Source organism: Ovis canadensis, chromosome 3 (genome assembly GCF_042477335.2).
Source record: "Ovis canadensis isolate MfBH-ARS-UI-01 breed Bighorn chromosome 3, ARS-UI_OviCan_v2, whole genome shotgun sequence".
Taxonomy (NCBI): Eukaryota; Metazoa; Chordata; class Mammalia; order Artiodactyla; family Bovidae; genus Ovis; species Ovis canadensis.
The window spans coordinates 183,661,262-183,687,357 of NC_091247.1; the positions used below are offsets into that span (position 1 = coordinate 183,661,262).

At 45.3% G+C, this 26,096-nt stretch overlaps 1 protein-coding gene across 4 annotated transcripts in view; it reads right to left on the reverse strand.

The window, feature by feature from the left end:
* Positions 1–26,096, reverse strand: part of LARGE1 (LARGE xylosyl- and glucuronyltransferase 1) — a 617,169-nt gene that overhangs the window by 508,744 nt on the left and 82,329 nt on the right. The gene's annotated exons all lie outside the window — the stretch shown is intronic.

Here is a 26,096-nt window from a genome sequence, read left to right on the forward strand (position 1 = left end):
ATGATAATTAAACAATGAAAATTTGCAAAACACAGTGTATAGGACCAGACACAGACCCTGGCAGCATAACAGATACTTGATTAATAATTTTCCTCCTCTCTTTATTTTTTCCTATAGCTTTTTGCCACAACTCGTTAAAACGAGAATACAGGTTACCAGATATTAACTTCTCCACTACCATAAGTTTATCCATATTCATCATTAGTTATTCATTATTAATTATTAATAATTACCAACAGCCAGCATTTACATGTCAAACTTTAAGTGCTTTATGTGTATGATTTCATACCATCCTTACAATAACCTTACGACGCAGGTATAATTAATATTTCCACAGTATAAGAATCTAAGGCTCAGGGGTTAAGAATTCTGCCCAAGGTCAAAAAGCTAATATAGAACCAGGTGTGTGCATGCTGTGTGCGTGCTCAGTCGTATCCAACTCTTTGCGATCCCACAGACTGTAGCCCGCCAGGTTCCTCTGTCCACAGGATTCTCTGGGCAAGAATACTGGAGCGGATTGCCATTTCCTCCTCTAGGGGATCTCCCCCACCCGGGGATCAACCCCACGTTTCCTGCATCTCCTGCACTGGCAGGAGGATTCTTTACCACTGAGTCACCAGACAAGCCCTTAATACAGAACCTGGGCTTTGGAGGTTCTCATCCCATGGAAGGATCTTTTTGGTCAAACCTGGTCTTCCTCCTTGTCCACTATCATCCACCTAGTTGCACAAGCCAGGAATGTGCAGGTCTTCCCAGGTTCTTCTCGCTCCTTTATTGCCGATGCTTAACATCTCCATTGCCACCCCTTGTAACATCATCCCACTGCTACTGTCTGGATCCAGTCCCTTCTCATTTATACTCATTCAAGGTTTTGACTGGCCTTATTACCTCCATATTTGCCCCCTCCAGTCTTTCTCCAGGCTGCTGCTCAAGATGCACACTGTCTAAAACCCATACGTCTACTGAAAACCTTCATGGGATGCACCCTCCTCTGCACTGAGGTCCACAATACCCCACACTGATACGATAAATGCACTTGTCAGTTTCACCACTCTGGACTATACACTTCTTGAAGGCAGGAGACCTTGATCATCACTGCATCTGTAGCAGGCTCTTACTTAGTCCCTGGAAACACAATGGTGAAGACATCAAACAAAAATCTCTGCTGTCTTGAGAGCCTACTCTGCCGTAGGGTTCTCTAACTGCTTTGTGTTGGCTGGCAGGCATTGTGGTAAGAGCACAGACTGGATTTAAAAGAGAATTCTAGCTTTGTTTATAAATGCTATCACTTATTACATAGGCATGACAATCTCAGTGGTCTTCTCTAAGTTTCAATCTCTTCATCACAAAGTAGAAAAAAACAGAAGCTATTGGAGACTATTATAGGTTTACATGAGATGATGTATCCAGAATAGGCTTGGAACAGTGCCTGGCACACAGCAGGTGCCTACTAGTTTATGTCCCCATCCCTAAATTATAAACTACCAGAGAGTGGGGGTGGGTCATACCTGACACTACTCTTTTTTTCCCCACACCATGCATTGGTTGTAAAGACCATGTCTGATAAATGTCTGTTTGACTAACTGGGTAGTAAAGACCTCCACGAAAGTGAGCCAAAGGTATCTAAGAAGCTTTCTTTCCAACCACCTGCACAAAGGAAGACTAAGAGCATGTGAGGAAAACAGAGTAGAAATTAACAGGCACGATTACTCCAAAATGATGCCATGTGCCTTCTCTGACCCCAACCGATGAGTTTCTGTTTGGTAAAGCCCACATATCTCCTAGCAGGCAGGTGTGTGTGTGTGTGTGTGTGTGTGTGTGTGTGTGTGTACATGTGTATGTACACATAAATGCTTATATCAAAGTGGCTCAATTTCAATGCATTACTAGAAATGCTCAACAGTCATAAGCATGATGAATAAGAAAGAAAATGAGAAAAAGGGAGTGAAACAGAAGACGACCCACATGATTCAGCACTTACAAACTGTACAGGAAGGAAATGCAAAATGAGAAACAGCGATGCTCCAATTCCCCAGGTACCATTTAAGAGAATTTTTTTAGGTAACAAAAGTCTTACTGTTTATATTGCTAAAACATTTAGTTTTAACTATGCAAAAAGATGCTTCCCTGATCTTATAATCAATATAATAAATATATCCTAAATTTTTCTTAATGATCCCAGTTAATCATGTATCCCTTACCTTGGCATGGTGCCTGGCAAAGGAACTGTGCAGCACTAAATTTTACTTAAGCTTCAATGGCATTAGGTGTGCCCTTGGGAGTTACAAAGAGTCCTACACAGTAGATCTACTTGACCTTATAGTTGTGGACACAGCTTTCCTGGCACTTTTCCGAGAGGTCAGACCCACTCGTCTCTCATGTTTCTGACCAGCTTCTCGAGCTCCTCTTTCAAAGACACCATTATGTTATATTCTCTAGCTGAAGAATTCAAACCTGAAGCCAGTCAGTGTAGCGTAGAAGTCCTTCAGGCTGTCAGGAATTCACTGGTTTCTCCTCTCCCCATCACAGGTAGACTCGATCTTCCCTAACTCCTGGAAGTGAACAGTGCCTGGGTGACTAGCTCTGGCCACTGAACTAGGAGCAGAAGTCTTCAAGAGCCAGAACATGACTCCTCAGGTTCCAGCTTCCTCTGGCCACTGTGAGCTCTGACATTCGAGTGCTGGGACCCGCCTGGGACCCAGAAAGCAACATAGGGCAGGACCTCATCCTCCACATACACACACCTACCGCAGATGGAACTGTTAATATGAGTAAGAAATGCATCTCTGTTATTTAAACCACAGAGATTTGGGGGCTGTTAGTATAAATAGCATAACCCGATCCATCCTGATAAATATAAATGGTATATTAAAAAAAAATAACAAGACCATGAGTCATCAGCCAAGAGGCCTTCCCATGAGAAAACTGCATAAGCTTATATTCAGACCATGACACACACCTTGGCTGCCCAAGGGGTGCGTGTGTGTGTGTGTGTGTCTGTGTGTGTGTGTAAATACATCCACAGAACCAGAGGGCACCTGTCACTGCCGCTTCCCTGCAGTGCAAGTCTACTAGGAGCTCTAAGCTGCCCAAAGACCCAAGGATAGAGACCATGTCTTTTCCTCTTGTCTTCCCAGAACCTACTACACTGCCTGGTACAGAGTAAAGGTCAATACATATTCATCTCAGTTAACCCTCTTGCTGGATATCAAGAAAGAGAAAATCTTTATGACAACTTGCCCAAGTTTACATGAAGCTTGTCACTAGAGAAGGAATTAGACCCAGTCATCCTTCTACAAGAACAGAGCTCCACCCACCCCATCGGTGAGGTCCGATGACATGGCGTGTCCCCTGTCCTTGCCCTCTATGTGAGGACAGAGCCAGTGACTCATGCCTAGAGACACTGTGACCACGGACAGATGCGTCTGCCCAAAGCCAACAGCACCCTCTGTCCTCTTTGGCCTTCCCCTTAGACAGGGAGGAATTTTCTGGCCAGGTCCACTGGTGGGCAGAGCTTTTTTTGCAGCCCTTTGGGTCAAGATATCCTTGTTCCAACTGAGTCATCAGTACTTCATGCTCCCTGTCCTGATTAAAGGGCAGATCTTGGTACAAGACTTTACAGTTACCCCAGGGCATCCCACGACCCATGACAATGCATTCTTTATCTGCATTAAGTACATTACCTAACAGTGAACAAAAACTGCAGCCAATTACTGAGTGTTCACTAATTTCAAAAATGCCATTATACTGTGTACTGGGCTAGGTACTTCACTTATACAATTACCCCATCTAATCCTTAGAATAGTCTTATAAGGTAGATATTATTACCCTCACTTCACAGACTAGAAAACAACAGAACCAAAAGTTCATGTCACTTGTCCCATGAGACATACAGTCCCCTGAATCTTGCTAGCATTTTATTGACTGATGTTTCTTTGTTATATCTATTTCTCTGAGTCCATGACTTACCTGTTCATCTCTATTCTTTCACCTATAAACATGAATTGAGAGCGTGAGGCACTCCTGTTCCCATTTTTATGCTTCCGGTGGTTGACCAGTAAATGGGTAACTTAACGACTAAGCATCCCAGGCAGCTCTGCAAGAGCACCTTGCAGAGAACGCTGGCCTTTGCTGCACGAAACTATGGAGGGGCCCTAAAGGAAAAACATCATAAAGGAACATTCCAGAGGCCAGTTTGCTCATTTCAGAATTGGGATATTTGTCTGGTCTCCAGGCACTGGGTGGGGACAGAGACAGAGGAGAAAGCCCACCTGGTTCTTCCCACCATCGGTCCATCCCAACTCCAAAAGGGACTGGATGCTGCTAATCTCCCCCGCTGCAATTAGTGAGAACAAAGGAGCAGGTGCTGGTGTGGGGGAGCATCATGGTGTGGAGGAAGCGGCTGGGAATGCGAGACAGGAACTGCCACTCTTGAGGGAGAAGACAGAGCAGGAGGGTTAGGAGATTATCAGAACAGAGCTGGGGAAGGCCAGGGCTGAGGACCCAAACCCCGCCTGTCCCACACCTTGATTCCAAGGACAGACAGACCTGCTATCCAGGACATCCTTAATACACAGACATAGCCATTTCTCTCTCTCTCTCTTTTTTTTTTTTACAGCTTCTTTTTAATTTCTATTAAATCCTGATTTAAAAAAAAAAATCCCCTTGGGCTTCCCTGGTGGCTCAGTGGGAAAGAATCCACCCGCCAATGCAGGAGCCTTGGGTTCAGTCCCAAGGTCAGGAAGATTCCTTGGAGGAGGAAATGGTAGTTAACTCTAGTACCCTTGCCTGGGAAATCCTATGGACAGGGGAGCCTGGAGGGCCGCAGTCCAAAGGGTCATAAAAGGGTCTGATGTGAGTTAGTGATTAAACACCATGACAACGAAAATCCCCTATCTGCTGTGATACAAACTTGGTGGCTTAAAAGAACAGAAACTTACTCTCTCACAGCTTGAGAGGCCGGAAATCCAAACTTGAGGTGTCACAGGGCTGCGCTAGCTCCAGGGGAGAATCTGCTCCTCGCCTCTCTCAGCTCCTAGAGACTGCCAGCAGCCTGTGTCTTGGCGCCTACACGGCTCCAATCTCTGCCTCTGGTCACCTCGCCTTCTCCTCTTTGGTGTGTGAGTATTTCCCTCTGCCTCCCTCTGATAAGGACACAGGGGATTGCACTTAGGGTCCACTCCTCCCCCATCAGCCAGAATTATCTCCCATGGGCTTTTCCTTATTTTTCAAATAAGGGACCATTTACAGGTTCCAGGGACTACGACCTGATGTATTTGGGGGACGTTTTTTCATCCTGCTACAATTCTCATCTTACCTAATCTTAAAGAAAATCATATAGGTAACCTTTCAAAACAAATGAGGAAGAAGCATAAAGCTAAAATATCCAAGCTGAGAGTAGCCTTGGAAATCAGCAAACTACTGTTTCCTCCAACAAAAAAGACGAAGCCAGAAGTGAAAGTGATTTGCTTTCACTTTCAGAAGACTCACCCTACTAGCACACAAGAGCTATTTCAATTCACAGCTTCTCCCAGGGCATTTAAGAGAGTTCCTTGAAAATAGTAATCTATCACCCTCTCTCCCTCCCCACCCAGAAAAACACATCTTGCATAAAATTTGGAACCCATCTACTATATAAAAAGAGCCACATCTCTACAAAGAGATTGTTGTTGCTGTTTAGTCACTGAGTCGTGTCCGGCTCTTTCTGCAACCCCAGGGACTATAGCCTGCCAGGCTCCTCTGTCCCTGGGATTTTCCAGGCAAGAATTCTGGAGTAGGTTGCCATTTCCTTCTCCAGGGGATCTTCCTGACCTAGAGGCCGAATCTGAGCCTCCTGCACTGGCAGGTGGGTTCTCTACCACTGAGCCATCAGGCAAGCCCCTACAAAGGAATGCATGCATGCTTAAGTCACTTCAGTCGTGTCCAACTCTGGGTGACCCTGTGGACCACTCCCCTGTCCATGGGGTTCTCCAGGCAAGAACACTGGAGTGGGTTGTCATGCTCTTCTCCCGGGAATCTTCCCGACCCAGGGATGAAACCTCGCATCTCTTATGTCTCCTGCATTGGTGGGCAGGTTCTTTACCACTAGTGCCACCTGGGATATCATTTACCAAAAAAAGCAATCTCTGAGTTAGCTCAGCAGATTGGAGATAAAAAGTTCAAGTGTCCTGGGCTGGGTTCACATCTGGACCATGTGAACTCAGACACGGTGGCTGATAAGGGGACCACAAGAGATGGCTGATGACAGGAGGGCTGAGATGGGGGCTGCTCCTGGAGAAGGCAAGCTGGCATCGAGGTGCACCACTGCCTGGAGCAGCAAGCACTGAGCCATGCCACTGTGAAGGAAGCGGCATCTCCTGCCCTGGCTCTCAGAGGTCAGGGAGCATCAGCCACTTGGACAGCTGTGTTGAAACAGATTACTGGGCCCTGTCCCCAGAGTTTGCACTTCTGTAGATCTCGGGTGGGGCCCAGGAATCTGCATTTCTCTTTTTTTTCCCCTTAGTTGAAGAATGTGGGAACTTAGTCCCCAACCAAGGACCGAACCTGAGCAGTAGAAGTATGGTGCCCTAGCCATCGGGCCACCACCAGGGGAGTCCCAAGAACGTGCATTTCTAACAAGTCCCCAGGTACTGGTGAGGCTGCTAGGAGCAGCGAGGGAGGAGAAAAGCAGGAAAGCAGGGTTCCTAAATGGAACTCAAGGGATGAATGTCAGAGACAGTCCCAGGAGAACCCTTAACGTCCTGAGGGACGAGAAGACATAGAGTGGCAGAAAGGGACAAGGGTGAGGCTCACCGATAGAGCAGAGGAGGGAAGATGAAGAACTCTGTAACTGACATGTTGAGTATAAAGCTGCCAGTGGGACAGGTGGGATGATACATCTGTGCCCCAGGGGGGTGAGTTCATAGATGAGAAAAAGCCACAGAACCCAGGGACAGCCTGCCTTTGAAAGGCAGGACCGGATGGAAGCTCTCAAGAGTAAGCTGGATCTCCAGCGAGCCCTCTTCCAAAATCACAGAGAGGTCTCTGCTGAAGGAGGTGCCAGTGTGATGAGATCAGCAGGCCAGTTCAGGAAGGGTAAGGACGGCAGCGAGGTCATTTAGACGTGACAACCAGGCTGCCAGTGGTACACAGAGCAGCGTGTGGGACTGAAGCCAGACGCTGGGGGCCGAGACGAGAAAGTCAGTTCCTTCTCTGCAAGCTCTTCTTTTGTGATGACGGTGGGTGCAGAAGGAAGCAGGGTTGAGAGACAGAGTTTTATATCTTTACAATGAGGAGCCATTCTCTGCAGAGACAAAAGTCATCCAGAGAGAGATGGAAGAGGTAAGCAAGAGAAGTGATGTGGATGGCCTGAGTGCCAGGAATCAGCGAAACAAGTGAATGAAAACTCTGGAGGTGCCGAAATGCCAGCACCCAGCATTCCAGGGGGTTCCCAAAACAATTACGTGTGTTTCTAAATCCCCAGTTGCTGAAGCAGTACTTGGTGCTGATGGCACCCTTAGTAAAGGATCACTGAATGAATGTAAGAATGCTAGAATGAGAGAAAGCAGAGCCTTCTTTGATCACGTAAAGAGGGTGTCATCCTCCCCACCCCATACTCAGTGCTAATGACACGCCACACTCAGAGCCCTGTCCTTGCCCTCTCCCTGCAATGCTCTTCCCCGCTCACCTAGGTGACTGCATTCAGTGTTGCAATCACTAGTTATCTTCTCTGAGAGGCTGTTAAGAATCTCTTTTTCTAAAACAAATCCTAGCCATCACTCATGGGCTGATCACCATTTGACCCCTTGTACTGTAACCAGCTGTATCTTTCCTTCCCAGCCCCCTCTGCTCTTGACTGACTCCACACTTGTTTCTTTGTTTACTAGAATATAAGATCCACTGGAGGAAGAGCTTGGCTTTGTTCATTCTTGTACCCTCAGTGCCTGATGTAGTTGCTGGCACATAGTAGGTGCTCAGTCAATATCTATTAAATGAATTGAATCCACTATCTTACCTCTCTGGAATTCTCTCAGCCTTGGTAGCCACTTTAAGGGCTCCTGGAGGAATGTACTTGAACAGTGGAAGTCAGGGGGAGTGCTGAGAAATAACTCCCCCTACCCCCGCATCTGGACTGCAATCAGACGAAAACTGATGACTAGCAGAAAAATCCAGCCACCATCTGGCTGTTCAAGGACCCCTCCCGGGTGCTGACAGCATTGTCATTCAAGATAATGAAGATGAAAGCCAACAGTGATCCAGGGGAACAGGTTCCCAGGAGGCAGCCGGGCTGGACTTAACTCCTTCCGAGCCAGGAGTCACTGAGCTTCCAGGCATCCTGAGAAAAAAACATCCTTCCCTGAGAATGAAGGCAGGAGACAGGCAGGGTTGCTACTTGGGAGATTACAGATGACTTGTCCCGGGAAACGATGAGATGAAGAAACTCTGAGCAAAAGTGCTTAGGCAAGATAATGGCCATGGGCCATGAGGAATGACGCCACCATGACATGTAGCATACCATTTGCCCATCAGTCAACAGAGGGCTTCTGGCTGGGAGCCAACGGTGCTTTCAGCTCATTTATTAAAGCAGTGTGTACACTCCCAGTCCTCACTCCTGAGACCCACAGCCACTTTGTCTTCAAGGAACCCTCCATCTTTGAAGTACAGAAAGAGGTTGTCCAGCTTCATCAATTGCCATGGGCAAGTACCGAGCCCATTTGATAAGAACATAAAACTTCAGGGAGCTCCAGACAGAAGAGGAAACCAACGCCATGCAGATGCCCAGGTAGGAGGAGCTGGCAGCTGCTGTCCTTCCCTCTTCCCAGCTCGGGGGTAAGGATCCATCAGGGACACATTTCCCATCCTCTGTAAGAGGCGGGAACGTGCACACTGTGCCAGGTGGCTTGGTTTTGAATTCCACCTCTACTGCTTATCAGCTACGTGATCATGGCCATCTCCCTTAACACCTCTGTGCCTCCGTTTCCTCAGAGGTTACATGAGGATCCCAACAAGTAACGGCCACTCAGCACTGTTACATGAAATACATGTGTATATCAAGAGGGCCATGAAAGCATTCGAGAGGCTAGAGGTGATGAGATGATGATGATGGTGGTATGATGAGAATACTGGTGGTAACAGCGATGATGGCGATGGTATTGATGATGGTAATGATGGAGAAGGAGTAGCAGGAAGGAGGAAGAGAAAGGAAAGAGGATGAAAACGGTGACAGTGGAGATAGTGCTGGTGGAAGAGTAATAGTAATGGTGGTGACATCACCATTCACATGCCGGCAGAGATTCTGGGGTATGCAGGGAAAAGGAGTGACCAAAAATTTCATGAAGAGTTTTGTAAAAACGCTGTATTTTAGCTGGTGTGTGGGTGCACATGAGCCCCATTTCTCTGCGTCTGCTTTCATAGTCTTCCAGTAACAAACCTGAAGACAAGGGGACAGGTCCGGAGAGCTCACAAAGTGCCAAGAGTTGGAAGAGAGTTGCAGGAGGGTAGGCAGGCAACTCCTCAGGATCTACCACCTTCCCCTGGCTGCACCAGGACCTCATGCCCACCCCAGGCCTTGGACTGCCCTGCCCCACAGGAGCACTCTCGGGGCACCTCCAAACTAGCTGTTGGAAGCTGCGACCGCAGACTTGCCCCTGGGGGCTTCCAGCTGCCTCCAGGCCCAGCACCCACTGATCTGCAGCCCAGGCCAGCAAGGCTGTGTCCAAGAGGACGGAACCAGTACAGCTCAGCAGCTGAGAGGAACACAGAGCCAGAAGCAGATGCCCTGGGTTCAAATCCAGACTGCAGCACATGCAGTGTGATTCTAGGGGAGCTTTCTGAAACTCTACACTTGGAACTGTGTCCAGCATACGGTAAATGCTGCTATTAGTCCACTGTTGTTGGAACAGACAGGGGCTGGCAAGCACCCTGTATTGGCTGAGGTGTAGCCCTGCCCGCAGGTGGGTAAAGGCAGGCCACAGGGATTCCATACGCTCCAGGGCACACAGGTATCTTCGAGTGGAAAGTCCAGTCTGGAGAACGCCCCTCTTCTCCAGGAGCCCCAAAGCACCACACTCACCAAGGAGCTAAGAGTTTATAAGCCTGGACAGCAAGTTGACTTTTATGTTGTTAATGATATTATCTCAATTAGATTTTAAACTCCTCAATAACACCTAAACCCCTGAAGAGCACCTTACAGATGATGAAGTATAATCAAATCAACAATCTGTGATATGGGCAGAACTGTGTCTCTCCCACCTTCCCTCCTCTCTGCATACAAAATCATATATTGAATTCCTAACTCCCAGGGCCTCAGAAAGTGACTGCATCTGGACATGGGGTCTTTAAAGAAGTAATGGCAGGGCTTCCCTAGTGGCTCAGTGATAAGGAATCTGCCTGCCAATGCTGAAGACACGGGATCTGTCCCAGGTCTCGGAAGATCCCACATGCTGTGGAGCAACTAAGGCTGTGCACCACCACTGCTGAGCCGGTGCTCTAGAGCCCAGGAGCCACAGCTGCCCACGTGCCTGGAGCCCATGCTGTACACAACAGCAGCCACCATAACGAGAAGCCCGTGCACCGCAGCTAGAGCAGCAGCCTCTCGCCTGCCCAGCAACAAAGAGCCAGCACAGTGAAAAGTAAGTAAGCAAATAAAATCATTAAAAAAGAAAAGTAATGGTATTTGGATGACATCGCTGGGGCGGTCCGATCTGACTGGTGCCCTTATAAGGAAAGGAGATTAGGACACAGAGGGATGACCACATAAAGACACAGGAAGGAGGCACCATCTACAAGCCAAGGAGAGGGGCCTCAGGAGAAACTACCCTGCAGTTGCCCTGATCTATTTCCAGAACTGTGAGCAAACAAACCTCTCCTTCTAAGCCACTCAGTCCATGGTGCTCTGTAACAGCGGCCCTAACTAACCAATACACCCCATAATGCACCAGTCTTGATGTGCGATTACTGTCATTTTCCATGAGAACACTGGAATCTCAGACTTGCCCGAGCCGCTCGGACACCAAGTGATAAAGTTGAGAATCAAGAGAATTAGCCATTTCCACTACTTTCTGAGGATCTGAAAGTTATTCAATATTTACCGAATATTTTCCACGTGCTAAGATTATTCCTAAGGGAAATCAATCCTGAATATTCATGGGAAGGATTGATGCTGAAGCTGAAGCTCCAATACTTTGGCCACCTGATGCGAAGACCCAACTCATCAGAAAAGATCATGATGCTGGAAAAGACTGAAGGCAAAAGAAGAAAAGGGCAGCAGGGGATGAGAGAGTTAGATAGCATCACTGACTCAATGGACAGGAATTTGAGCAGACTCAGGGAGATGGTGAAGGACAGGGAAGCCTGGCGTGCTGCAGTCCATGGGGCCACAGAGTCAGTGACTAAATGACAGGATCTATTTAAGGTGCTAAGCATACTGCAGTGACCAAGAAGTCCCTTCTCTCATGGAGCTTATAACTAGAGAAGGAGGTAAATAACTATCATCATATAAATATAAAATATCTACCTTTAGAAATGGAGAAGGAAATGGCAACCCACACCAGCATTCTTGCCTGAAGAATTCCATGGTCAGACGAGCCTGTTGGCTACAGTCCATGGGGTCACAAAGAGTCAAACATGACTTAGCAATGAAACAACAGCAACCTTCAGAAATAAGTGAAGTGTTTTGAGAATATAAGCAATTTTTTTCTCATTCTAGTCTAAATTTTGATTCCAAATATTTAAGACAAACACAGTTTCCTTTCTAAAAAGGAAAGCTAAACCATAAAAGTGAATATTCAAAGGGAAATGGGGGGCAGGAGGGGGTCAGAGAGCATTGCTTATTTATTTCATTCTTTTTTAAGTCAATGAAAAACAGCAGACAGGATCAAGTTATCAGCTCTGAGTAAAAATTTCTATCATGTTAATACGACTCAGCAACAAATCTGTGGTTTTAGAAGTGATACAGTTAAGCATTTCCTATGCAGGAAAAATGTTTCCCTCTAAAGTTTGAGGCCAAAGCTATTTCAAAGAATAACCATCCTCAGGAAAATGGATTTTGTTTTTCTTCACCCAGGTGAGAATTCACACAATGGCTAGCTAGCACTTTCCGCAAGGGAAAATTCTTGCAAAACTGGATGGAGGTGAATTTCACTTTATGGCTGTAGCTTAGGCATAAATTATTATTACATGTTTATAAGGGTTTTATGTTGGCATAATATTTTACCTGTGGAAAAACATTTACACAATATGTGGCATCTTTAAGTGTTTTTCTTTTTTCATTTACAAGTCTGCACTTTGGGGTCTGTAATGACAGGTGAGTCTGTGTAACCCTCTGTAATTGTCAGCCCCCACAACGGCTCAGAGCGGTGTCAGTGGGGATTAATGGCATCACTGCCTGCAGTGGATGGGCTACGAGGACTTCTCATTTCTATACCCCTACTTGAGTGGGAGATGCCTCCAGAGTCACATTAAGTCTTGCATCGGATGGCATTCAAGACAGAACCAGAAACTCAATAGCATGCCCCAGGCTGGTGGATCTGAGCTGCCTAACAGAGGCAGGTGAGAAACGACACCTGAGGACCTGGCGGCATCTCCTGGCACACGCCCACTTATGCTAAGCACACAGAGGCACCGACAGCAGCACCCAGCTACACGGGGAGCCAGAACGCAAGCTACGTTAGAGTCCGCAACTCGGAGCCCAGCTGGTATAGATAAATCCCTCCAGTTCTAACCTTAGCTCTGTCATCTTTAAAATAGAAAGTCACAATACCCACGTCACAGGATTAAACTGACATGGAAATGAGATCAGGCATGTGAGCTCTTGAGCCTAGGTCTGACACATGCTAGGTGCTCCAGTGATGCTATTTAGATGAACAAGGTCAGTGCTTATTAGCCAGAAAGATCTGGACAAGGACCAAGGTTAGCAATCACTCTTCCTTCTGACTTTTCTAGCTCTGTGTCCAGCCTGACTTTGTAAGGTCAGAACAGGGTTCTGGGCCCCCAGAGGGATTCAGCAAAGCCCTTCAATCTGCATGCAGAATTCTGTGTGTGTGTGTGAGTTAGTGTGAGTGTGAGTGTGTGTGTGTGTGTGTATGTATGTGTGTATACACGTGCATAAGCAAGCACTTTTGGGAAAGAGGCCAAATTACAACAGCCTCTAAAAAGGAATCACCGCCAGAAAGAGCTGACAGTGAGCCGTGTGGAACCCAGCTCTCTTCTGGGTCAGCCTGCTTCCTGCAGGCAGGAGAGAGGTAGTGTGATAGAAGGAAAACAAAGGAGTCGGATGATTCAAAAGTTCAAACCCTGGCTCTGCGCTCTCCTCACCAGGTGACCTTGGCTGGGCTCTCCACCCCTCTGAGCATTGTGGCCACCTCAGTAACACAGGGTCAAGGCTATCTCCTCACAGGGCTGCTGGGAGGGTTAAATACAATAGCAAATATTTGGCATGCAGTAGTGCCAGTTGAGTGTCTGTCTCTCCATTCAGTGTCTGCTGGGAAAAAAGAAGGTTCTTCCTGGCCAATAGGAACAACTGTCCCACCTTTCTGTCCACTGACTGCTTCTCTGCACCCCATGAACACCCCCACCTTCACTATGCCTGTATCCAGCCAGGCTCAACCTCACCTGTCTACACCTCCCTACAACTCAACATTCTTTCTACTGCTACCAAACTCCACCCCTTGCCTAGTCCCAGCTGTATTCTTTGGTTTCAAGAAGCAGCACAGCTTCAGAAATGAGCCACCGAGGTTCAAACATCAGCCTTCCCAGTTCCTAGCTGATGGCTGGAGACCAGTAACTCAATCTCTCTGTGACTCAGGTTCCTCACCTATAAAATGGGGGTGATCCTATTATCTACTTCACTGGGAAAAAAATTAGGTAACCCATGCAAAGTGTGAGGAGTTCCGGCTCAGATGGTAAAGGGTCTGCCTACAATGCAGGAGACCCAGGTTCGATCCCTGTGTTGGGAAGATTCTTGGAAAAGGGTATGGCTACCCACTCCAGTGTTCTTGCCTGCAGAATCCCAGGGACAGAGTAGCTTGGTGGGCTATAGTCCATGGGGTTGCAAAGAGTTGGACACAACTGAGCAACATACACACACACACACAAAGTGTAAGGACAAGGCCCAGTGTATTATAAGTTCTAGCTGTGATTAGTGACCGATTGCAAAACACAGAGACTCCATGACGCCAGCTCAGATAACGGTCGTTATTCCCGGTAACACTTAGAAAGCACAAGGAAGACAGGCCCTCCCGTGAACTTCACAACAACAGTTATAGTGCAAGCAAGCAATGTAGAGCTGGCAGCTAGAGCCCAGGCGGCACAAGGGACCTAGCTGGGCAAGTGTAAGTTCGGCCATCGGCTGATTCAGCTGCTCCTTGGTCATGCCTTTTCCAAACCCACATCCACTGCTACCTCTCAGCCACGGTGTCTTTTCTCTGTCCTTTAAGCAAGCAAAGTCTATTTGTATCTCAGGACCTTTGCACCTGCTATTCCCTCTGCCTGCAATTCTCTATTGTCCTGTCTTTGCATGGCAGCTTTATCACAGCCTTCAGCTGTCCCCTCCCCAAGTGCCCTCTCTAACCATCTAACCTTCCCATTTCACCACCCACTCTCTAGCCGTAATCTGGATTGCTTCTTCATAGTACTGATCATTAAATATTTTTTTCATATTTCCTTACCCTGGAATATAACATTCAAGAAGGCAAGGACTGTCTGTTTCCTCATGTCCCTAGAATGCCTCATCTGTCACCATTTATCTCAGTGTGCTGTGCAAACATTAGCACTTTCCACTAAGCTTCAGGTTGCAAGCAGTCAGGAAGTTGTACTTTAGAACAGGGATCTTCGAACATCTTATGTAAATAGTCAGACAGTCTATATTTTAGGCTTTGGAGGTCATATGGTCTCTGCTACGGAGAGGGCAATGACACCCCACTCCAGTACTCTTGCCTGGAGAATCCCATGGATGGAGGAGCCTGGTGGGCTGCAATCCATGGGGTCACGAAGAGTCGAACACGACTGAGCGACTTCACTTTTACTTTTCACTTTCATGCATTGGAGAAGGAAATGGCAACCCACTCCAGTGTTCTTGCCTGGAGAATCCCAGGGATGGAAGAGCCTGGTGGGCTGCCGTCTATGGGGTCGCACAGAGTCGGACACGACTGAAGCGATTTAGCAGCACTTAGCAGCACAACTACTTAGCTCTGCCACAGTAGCAGAAAGCAGCCAGAGACAAAGGTAAATGAATAGGTGTGGTTGCGTGCCAGCAAACCTTATTTACGGACACTGACATTTAAATTTCATGTAATTTCCACATGCCACAGAATGGTATTCTCTATTTTTTCTTTCTTTTGGACCACTGAAAAATGTAAATGGAAACGTCCTTCTTTGCAGGGCAGGGGCAGGGCACACTTTTTTTGCCAAACCCTGCTATAAACATTCTCCATTGCTGTCTGTGATCACATGGTCGGAATGTCAAGGTCTTTCTGACAGTCTTTACTGGAATGGAGGCTGCTGGAATCTCCTCTATTCAGTGTTCAGTGACTCATAGAACTACTAGGACCTCAGAGCATCTTTGCTAGAAATTATCCTTTGGTCCTGATGAGCTGCAGCAGGTCTCAGTTGTGTCCTGCGAGGTCCTATCCTGCAGGCGGACAGCTCCAGGGCTGATAGTTCCACTGGGGGTGCCTCCCCACATCCCCAGAGCTCCTGGGTCTCCCCAGTGGCATCTGCAGAGTCTATCCAGTCCATTTTCCCCATGAGAGTTCTCCACATTTTTATCTGCCACAGGAGAGGAAGAAAGGAAAGGAATGGACTACTTCCATGACAGAAAAATCTATCCCAAGAGAGGGAGCCTACATGGAATTTTTGGTAGAAAACTCCACTTTTATCTCAACATCAGCGTCAGAAATAGTTTAGTTCACAGACAAACCAGGGAGTCAAGAAATGACTTAGGAAAAGAATAAGATGTTCCCTCGAGGTGACCTGGCACAGAATGAATTATGTTTTTGTTGATTGGATGAATAACTGAACAAATAAACATCTTTTAGCATGCCTAATCAGAAAACATTCTCTCAAAACTAGTCCAGATCACAAAAACAGAACATCTCATGAGAATAAGATTTAGTAGCCTAAAGAGTTAAAAGATGAAAGCTATAGAGACCAATTGATTCTTAATAAAATTCTTAATTTCCCTAGAGCCAGGCTGACTACCTTAAAATATCTCACTTATATGAGTAAAAAAAAGGATAAGAAATGTGATTACTGACTACCTACTAGGTATGAGGCACTTTCACATGTATTGCCTCTTTTGATCTTTATAACAAACATACTATACAGAACTATGGTCCTTTGGTTTTTCAGATGAGGTCACCCAGACCCAGGGCGTGTAGGCACCAGGGTTTTAAGCCCAGATCCACACAGCCTTAAAACCTAGGCCCTTTCTGCTGCATGTGACTTAAAACTGTTCATTCCAGTCACTTGTGGATTATAAAATCATGAAATGACGCACAGGCCAAACCATTTGAGAACAAGCCTCTAAAATGCCTCTGAATTGCAAAAAGTAAAAGATGATGCAAACCTACTGAGGAAAATGTGTCATATCCATACTGACCAGGTTAGGGATTCTTTCCTCCTTCATACTTAACACAAAGTACTTAATTTAATGACATCATAGGCAAACCAGGTAGCATGGCACCAAATAGGCACCCCTCACAATGAACAGCCCCTACTTAAAAATCTAGGAAAATCAGTTTGGGGGAGAATGGATGCATGTATAGGTATGGCTGAGTCCATTCCCTGTTCAGCTGAAACCATCACAACACTGTAAATCAGCTATACCTCAATACAAAGTAAAAAGTTCAAAGAAAAAAAAATCAAGGAAAATTAATTGAGGCCACGTGTACTAGGGGCTTTCCTATTGGCTCATCAGTAGAGAACCTGCCTGCCAATGCAGCAGACAGAAGACATGTGGCTTTGATCCCTGGGTTGGGAAGATCCCCTGGAGAAGGAAATGGCAATTCACTCCAGTATTCCTGCCTGGAGAATTCCCATGGACAGAAGAGTGTTGTAGGCCACAGTCCACAGGGTCGCAAAGAGTGGGACACAATGAAGCAACTCAGCATGCACATACACTAAGAAAAGGCTCTAATTCAGAAAAGTGAAAGTGGTCCTAAAAATAAATACAGAATCCTTTTGCAGTTTTACTCCCAGTCCTTCAGAACTGCTTTTACGTATATTCATTTAAAATTATTTTTGGAAGTCAACTCACTTTGGGAAAATACAGAGTGTTATGATATAGTCTAATCTCTTCCGTTAGCTTTCATCTGTGAAAAGTTACTGCTCTCTAACGAAGACAAAGTCAAAATCCATTTTGAAAGGTTCTAGCTCATTTTCCCTTGCAGATATCTAATATCCAATTATGGTTTTACCACTTTGAAAATGCTTTTGGATATATATTACTTTCCTTTGTCATTACAACAACCCTAGGTCACAGATAAATACTCATTGTTTATTTCCTTTTAGAAATGTGTCTTTTTTTAAAAAAAAAAAAAAAAGGCTTTCCCAGTAGCAAGTGGTAGAAAAACTAGTTTAAACAAAACACAGAATTTAGAGGTTTATAATCTACAAAGCCCAAGGATAGACCTGTCTTCAGGTAAGGTTCAGTCTGGGTAGATGAGAGGACCTGATCTCTCTCCATTGCTCAGCTCTGCTTTTACTCATGTTTGAAACAGGCTAGGACCTGGGATCCTTTGCTGCAGAGATGCAATGCTTGCACCTGGACAAACCTTTTCTAGAACAAAATACTAAGAAACTATAAGTGACTAAAAATAACTGCATGCATGCAACTGGGGCAAATTCTGGACAAAAGATACAAAACGACCAAAAACCCAACAACCACTTCTGAAGAGCCAGGAGCAAAAGTAGTGTACTGCAGGTGCACCCTGTATCCCACCTAGGGGCAACCCACCCACGCTCCACTCCAGCCTGACCCTTGAACACACCCTTATGTCACCCTGTATAAGGAACAAGCTTGTCCCGCTCAGGAAGGATCAAGCAAGGAACCTGTTGCTTGTTCTTGCTCCCCACTACTGCAGCAGGGGTTCCACGACCTTGCCTGGATGTCTTGTCTGGCCTCTAGTCAATTTCTATTGATTGGGGAAGGCCAAGAACCCTGGTTAGTATCATACTGACTTCATTCCCAAATGTAGACAGACAGTTGTAGGTAGGATGTAACAAGGATGTGCACAGCCTCATCCTCTAAGGCTCAAGACCAATGGAAAAGAACACATTGTACCTCTCTCAACAGTCTCTACAAAAAAAAAAAAAAGTAAAATAAAAAACAAACAAACAAAAACAAAAAAACAATAGTAAATAAATAAATAAAAGCTCAGTCAAAGTTGGGGAAAAAAAAAAATCCCCAGCACGTTTTATTGGCTCTGACAAGGTTATATGTCCACTCAAATTACTGTGGTCAGGGTAATTTGAATCATCTGTCTCACCCTAAAGTCTTGCAATATCATCTATACCAATGCTCATGGGCTGAACGGTGGATTCCCAAAGAAAAACTGAGCAGGGTGAATAAGGTTGGACAACCAAGAAGAGCCAGCCATAGACTATGTGACAAAAATCAGGAAGGACTCAAGTACCAACCTCTGAAACCAAGTGCTCCAAAAATAGTGGCAAATTGGTTTAAAACATAGGGAGTAAATCACAAGAAGTCTCCCAAATGGAATCTCTTAGTCACAAATAACATTCTAAAATATTGATCGACTGCCTACAGAACTTCAAAGAAAGCCAAGTTCATTTTACAAAATATGAATTTTGTAAAATTAAACACGGTGAGCATTATCTAAATCAAAATCCCTTTACAGCTCTAAATGGTTCCTCACCATCTGCAAAGTCAGGACATTGTACTCAAAAGGAAAAAGGGAAAGCTTTTTGACCTAGTTTTGTCCCTACGCTAATGTACAGCCCCGACTCCTATTTACTAAGTGGCATCAACGCATGCTATTGCGCTGGCTATTTGCAACTCTAAAATGACACCTATTATTCAGCTGGAGATTAGAATCTCAAGAAAGAAGGCCTTTTTTAATAAAAAATAAAATTAAAAATAGATTTGCCATTGCCTTTCTAATGAAACTGCTAGCTCTGCCAGCTTAGAGAGGAAATGACATATTTCTTAGGGTTTTTACATATTGATCTGAGCAGCGCATTCAAAAAAAGTTACCAGTATTCATATCTTGAGAAATTGCTCAATGCTTCTCCTCTAACTGTACAAACCATCGCTCCACTCCTCCACAGCAGGCTGAGGCAGCCAGCACATGCTCTCCCCCCAAAGCTACCACATCCTCTACAACCTGACACACGCTCACGGCACAGAACACCAGGTGGAGCCTGCTGGGAATGAGCCAAATAAGAAAATGATTCAGCCCAGCACTGTCCAACAGAACTTCCTGTGATGATGCAAAACTTCTATATCTGTGCTATCCAGGATGGTAGTCACTAGTTAAACACAAGCTACTGAGACTGAGAAATTGGAGGGTTTTTTTTTTAAAACTTTATTCTAATTATTTTAAAGTAGCCACATGTGGCTAGTATAACTGAGTTGGAGGGCAGTACAGATGGCACCCTTGAAAATTTCTCTGGCATGTCACCGATTGCTCTCTCCCACTTGCATTTTCTATCCCAACAGAAAGTCGCCTGCTGTTCCCCAAATAGGGTATCTGTTGGTGCCTCTGAACTCCTACACATGCTGTTCCGTTCGTCTGGAATTTCCACTCCTAGCCTGCTTGGTAGGCTCCTCTTCATCCCCTAGACCCATTCCAGGTGTCACTGCTCCTCTGAAGCCTTCCCTGATTATTCTTCTCTCTTCCCTACTCATGAGACTGGGTCACCTTCCTTCTCCACTGCCTCTGTGCTTGCGTATTTCTGTGACTGGACTCACCATACTGTGATGAGTCTCAAGCCTGTCCCTTCCATAATGGAAGGGGTAGGACACAGTAGTATGAATGATTGCTCCACACGCAGCTGTTAAGTGTCAAATCCCTAGCTCTATAACATGAGGCAAGTTATACCACCTCTCTGAGCTCAATGCCCCATCTGTAAAATCAAGTCATTAATGATAACTCCTTACGGTTAACTAAATGACCAAATGCAGATAAAACATTACCAGGTTGCCTGGCAAGGAGCAAAGATTGAGCTCATATGCATTTTGCTAATTGCTCAGTCATGTCCAACTTTTTGCAACACTATGGACCATAGCCCACCAGACTCCTCTATCCATGGAATTTTCCAAGCAAGAATACTGGAGTGGGTAGCCATTCCCTTCTTCAGGGGGTCTTCCTGACCCAGGGGTCGAACTCGCTTCTCTTGCATCTTCTGCATTGGCAGGCAGATTCTTTACCACCAGTGCCACCTGGGAAGCCCTCATATACTTTCAGTTTGGTTCAGTTCAGTCACTCAGTCGTGTCCGACTCTTTGCGACCCCATGAATCACAGTACGCCAGGCCTCCCTGTCCATCACCAACTCCCGGAGCTCACTCAGACTCACGTCCATCGAGTCAGTGATGCCATCCAACCATCTCATCCTCGGTCGTCCCCTTCTCCTCCTGCCCTCAATCCCTCCCAGCATCAGTCTTTTCCAATGAGTCAACTCTTTGCATAAGGTGGCCAAAGTACTAGAGTTTCAGCTTCAGCATCATTCCTTCCAAAGAAATCCCAGGGCTGATCTCTTTCGGAATGGACTGGTTGGATCTCCTTGCAGTCCAAGGGACTCTCAAGAGTCTTCTCCAACACCACAGTTCAAAAGCATCAATTCTTTGGTGCTCAGCTTTCTTCACATTCCAACTCTCACATCCATACACGACCACAGGAAAAACCATAGCCTTGACTAGGCAGACCTTAGTCAGCAAAGTAATGTCTCTGCTTTTGAATATGCTATCTAGGTTGGTCATAACTTTTCTTCCAAGGAGTAAGCATCTTTTAATTTCATGGCTGCAGTCACCATCTGCAGTGATTTCGGAGCCCCCAAAAATAAAGTCTGACACTGTTTTCACTGTTTCCCCATCTATTGCCCATGAAGTGATGGGACCAGATGCCATGATCTTCGTTTTCTGAATGTTGAGCTTTAAGCCAACTTTTTCACTCTCCTCTTTCACTTTCATCAAGAGGCTTTTTAGTTCCTCTTCACTTTCTGTCATAAGGGTGGTGTCATCTGCATACCTGAGGTTATTGATATTTCTCCCGGCAATCTTGATTCCAAGCTTGTGTTTCTTCCAGTCCAGCATTTCTCATGATGTACTCTGCATATAAGTTAAATAAGCAGGGTGACAATATACAGCCTTGATGTACTCCTTTTCCTATTTGAAACCAGTCTGTTGTTCCATGTCCAGACCTAACTGTTGCTTCCTGACCTGCATATAGGTTTCTCAAGAGGCAGGTCAGGTGGTCTGGTATTCCCATCTCTTTCAGAATTTTCCACAGTTTATTGTGATCCACACAGTCAAAGGCTTTGGAATAGTCAATAAAGCAGAAATGCTTGTCATCAAATTACCTTTGAGAAGGTACTAGGTTTTAGCCATCTCAGTATGGAGTCAGAGTACACAGTATACACTCATTAAAGATTATTAATCTTAAACTCAGTTCTGAATACCCTCCATAAGGCTAAACAATCTTATTCTAAATGTGAAAGATATTAAAAAAGAGATCTCAACCAGATGTGCGCAGGAGCAGAAGAGTGAGATCCCAGGGAGATTAAAGATTTTTATGCATTCTTACTCAAAGTGCATCCAAACTAACTTACCCCACCCCCTCCCCAGATGTCCTACCAGACCCTCTCCAAATTCCCAAGACATGATCAACATGTTTCTGATGGAGATAAGATGTATCCTGCAGATTTGGGGCAGGGGGCAGTAATAAAGCTCACAGGCCAGTAGTCTAACATTAACATAACAGATACATGTAAGAAACACTAAGCTTCTAGTTTGCCTGTCCCCCTCTTTTCCTACGTGGATATCTGGATTGGGGAGGTGGGAGAAAAACCTTCAATTTACCGAAGCATCCTACATACCTGGACTCTAACTGCGCTCCACCTATGCATCTAACTCTGAAGGATGGGGGCGTCTCCTGAGGCCCTCTGAGGTTCCGAGGTGTGATTGAAGGTAAATGAAGATGAGTGGCAGGTGAAACAAGCATTAAAAAAACTGGTTAAGTGTTCAATATACAGGCTTTCTAGCCCATGTAGAGTCTCAGGGGTACCGTGCGTGTGTGTGTGTGTGTCTGTGTGTCTGTGTGTGTCTCTGTGTGTGTGTGTGCGCTCAGTCACTTAGAAGTGTCCGTGTGTGTGTGTGTGTGTGTGTGTGTGTGTGTGTGCTCAGTCACTTAGAAGTGTCCGATTCTTTGTGACCCCATGGACTGTAGCCTGCCAGGCTCCTGTGTCCATGGAATTTTCCAGGCAAGAATACTGGAGTGCTTATTCCCCAGATTCAATGTCTTCCTCCTGCTACAAGACTCCCCGGCACCGGCACTCGGCCAGGAGTTTAGTAAGAGACAACATCAGGGTGTGCAGAATGCAAGGCAAGTGCATCTCTAGTGGGCTTTCTCTTTGGCTATTTGCACACAGGGAATGGGGTCAGCCCAGCTTCTACTTCAGGGCAAAGCAGCACCAGAATTCAGAATGCAGGTGACCAATCTTTCCCGGGGATCCTGCGCAGGAGGTTTAAAGGGCAACCCGTAGCACAACTGAGTAGTGTAACCAACATCTAACAGGAAGTCTAGGGTCTGCGTTGTGCCTGCTGTGTGAACTTGGACATATCACCTTCCCTGTCTGGGCTTCAGTTTCTTGTCTATAAAATTGAGGGAGGGGAGAAGTTCCCAATCTTTTTTTTTTTTTTTAAGGGGAAAAAGTGCTTTTTGTCTAAAATGAAATCTCATGGGGAAACTCCAAAATATAAAACATACAGCAGAGCAGCTATGATCACAGTGCATTTATGAAGGGGATTTACGAATCCCCATCTACTTAAGCCTCTCTCCCTTCCCCTAGAACACCTGAATCCTGGACACTCAGGGAATGTGTCAGCAAACCAGATCATTTTTCTAAGATCACATCAAATTGGAATATTTCAGGATGTTCCCTACAACAGACTTTACGACACCTCTCAATGTGGAATGGATAAAAAATAGGGCTAGACTGATGATCTTACTTAATTTTATCATGAAAAAAATGTCAAAAATATTTGAAAAATATTCAAAGCATATACTCTTGGCCCTGGTTTCCCTGGTGGCTCAGCAGTAAAGAATCTGCCTGCAACGCAGGAGATGGAGGAGACTAGGGTTCGATCCCTGGATTGGGAAGACCCCCTGGAGGAGGGCATGGCAACCCACTCCAGTATTCTTGCCCGGAGAACCCCATGGACAGAGGAGCCTGGCGGGCTACAGTCCATGGGGTCACGAAGAGTCGGACACGACTGCAGCAACTGAGCATACACGCACATACATACTCATGGCCCAGCGTCAACATTACCATCTTGTTTTATCTCACCTCAGCCCATTTCCATATACTTGAGATCATTTTTGAAGCAAATCTCCAATATATTATCCAACTACGTAAAAACATTTCAGTATAGTAATCTAAAAGATAGAGATTTTGAAAAACTAGACCTTGGTTTCATTTCTATACCAAGAAAAATAAGAATATTAATTATTTAACATCATCTGACATCCAAGATCACTGCTGCACTATGCTCTTTCTCATAATTAATTGGAAGAAGAACTGAGTCATTTTTCTGCAGCTTCCCATTGCCTGAATTTCCCTGACTGCATCTCTGTTCGGCATTTAACATGAACTTTCTGGTGATCCCAGTGTCAAATCCAGGGTCTTGACCAGATTCAAGTTGTATCAGGAGGCACATAACATCTGGTTGTTTCTCTTTTTTTGTGTTGTTGACAGCCATTGATGACCACTTTCTATATTAGATTTTTCAGCTTCTTACATCTCTTCTAAAATGTTTCATACATAAACACAAAGTTATATTTAAAAATTTTTACCCACATTGTGTTAAACTCCACTCCTGTTCTGAAACCTTTTATTTTACAATGTAAGATTATTAATTAAAAAAAATTAAAATTCAGTAAGATACACAACACAGTAACAATTACAGTTTAAATTCTGGCACATGTATGGAACAGTGCTTTATGCATAGTAAGTGACTGACAAGGGCATCCCTGGTGGTCCAGTGGTTAAGACTCTGAGCTCCCAAGGTAGGAGGCACCAGTTAGATCCCTGGTCAGGGAACTAAGATTCCACATGCTAAATGGAGTGGCCAAAAGAAAAGTGACTGATAAATATTTCCTGAATAAATAAGCAATACCAGTAAATCCAGTGGATTTCCTAGAAGTAGTGCTACACTATCAATTAATTCACACAAGGGCTCCACCAGCTGTACTGTATGTTATATCAAGCCTTCTAAAAATTCCCACTGTCTTCCCAGACTATAAATTAAGCAAAGCCAAGCCAAGTCATGTTCTTCACCATATTACATTTTGTCCTTTTTTTTTTTTTAAACAACTGCCTAAAAATCCATATGACTCCATCTTTCACTGCCTTAACTCACCCATTCATCAGCTTTCTCCTCCCCCAAATAGCCTAAGCATAAATCATAGCCCCTGATCAATAATCAAACGAGTAATTCCTGCTGCCCCCACTAAAGCTAACTGGTGGTTACAAAATTAGCAGCCTGTTTCTGTGTAGCCGAGTCTCAAGGACCCAAAACGATCAATGTCACCGTTCCACTTCATGACTAGGAACTTACTGTGGCGGGAAGCAGCCACTCCCAACAGTCAATTAATTGTCCTACAAAAGCAGCCAGAGACATGAGCAATCAAAATTAAATCAGGCAAAATAGATTTTTAAGTCCTCTGTAGGCGTTCGTTTTTTATTTTTTTTTACACTAGAAGGCTACTAATACTTGTATCTGCCGTGAAAGCTCAGAGCATAAACAAGTGAGTGCTTATCAGGAAAAGCCTAATAAAAAATCTCCCACCCAGGACTTCCCTGATGGTACAGTGGACAGTAATCTGCCTGCTAATGCAGGGGACATGCGTTCGATCCCTGGGCTGGGAAGACCCCACATGCCACGAAGCCACTAACCCTGTACACCGCAAATACTGAGCCTGTGCTCCACAACAAAAGAAACCACCACAATAAGAGGCCTCCGGCCAACAAGGAAGACCCACACAATCAGAAATAAACGAATAAACAAAACTATTTTAAAAATCCTCCACGCAGTCTATCTCAGCTGCCACAATATTTTTCATTACAAACCTATTTACATCTTAAGTATGGAGCATATATGGAGGGAAACAAGATGGTGGTTAAGTGGGTTTTAAACCAGGTTCATAGGCCCGAGGAGGCAGCGAGATAGAAAACGGCAGGCATTAAGAGTTTTCAGCCAGCAGCTCTCCTCTTCTTCCTACTCCTCAAGAGCCACTGAATCCCTCGAAGTGTGAACCATTCCCTCCTGGGTTAATGAAGAGAAGGAAAGAGGCCGATTATAACCTGTCCCCACAGCCGGAGTCCACCCCCACCATGACCCAGGTTCTGCTTCTGCCAGACAAGGAAGGGGGCTATTCCTAATGCTCAGGAATGGCCAGCCCTCTTTACAGGCTACCAGACACTGGACCCTTATCTCAGTGGTCTCACCAAAGGCATACCTACCAACTACAGATACCTTACTATTTTTAAACTTTTCCTTTTGTACTGGAGTATAGCCAATTAATTCTTTGCAACCCCATAGACTATAGCCCACCCTCTGCCATGGGATTATACCAGCCAGAATACTGGAGTGTGTTGCCACTTCCTCCTCCGAGGGATCTTCCCAACCCAGGAATTGAACCTGCATCTCCTGTGCCTCCTGCATTGCAGGCAGATTCTTCACCACTGAGCCACTGATCCATCCCTAACTAGCCTGTACAAATACCTCATCTAAGAAACCTCTCTTCTCTCCAAGTCAAGTCGGAAGATCCTAAGGTTTCTGTAAAGGATTAAAAAGGCGAGTTGGATGAGAAAGGCTAATTCCTTTCTTCTCCATCCCACCCCTTTTCATTCTCTCTGCTTCCCTTCCGTGTTCTTCATC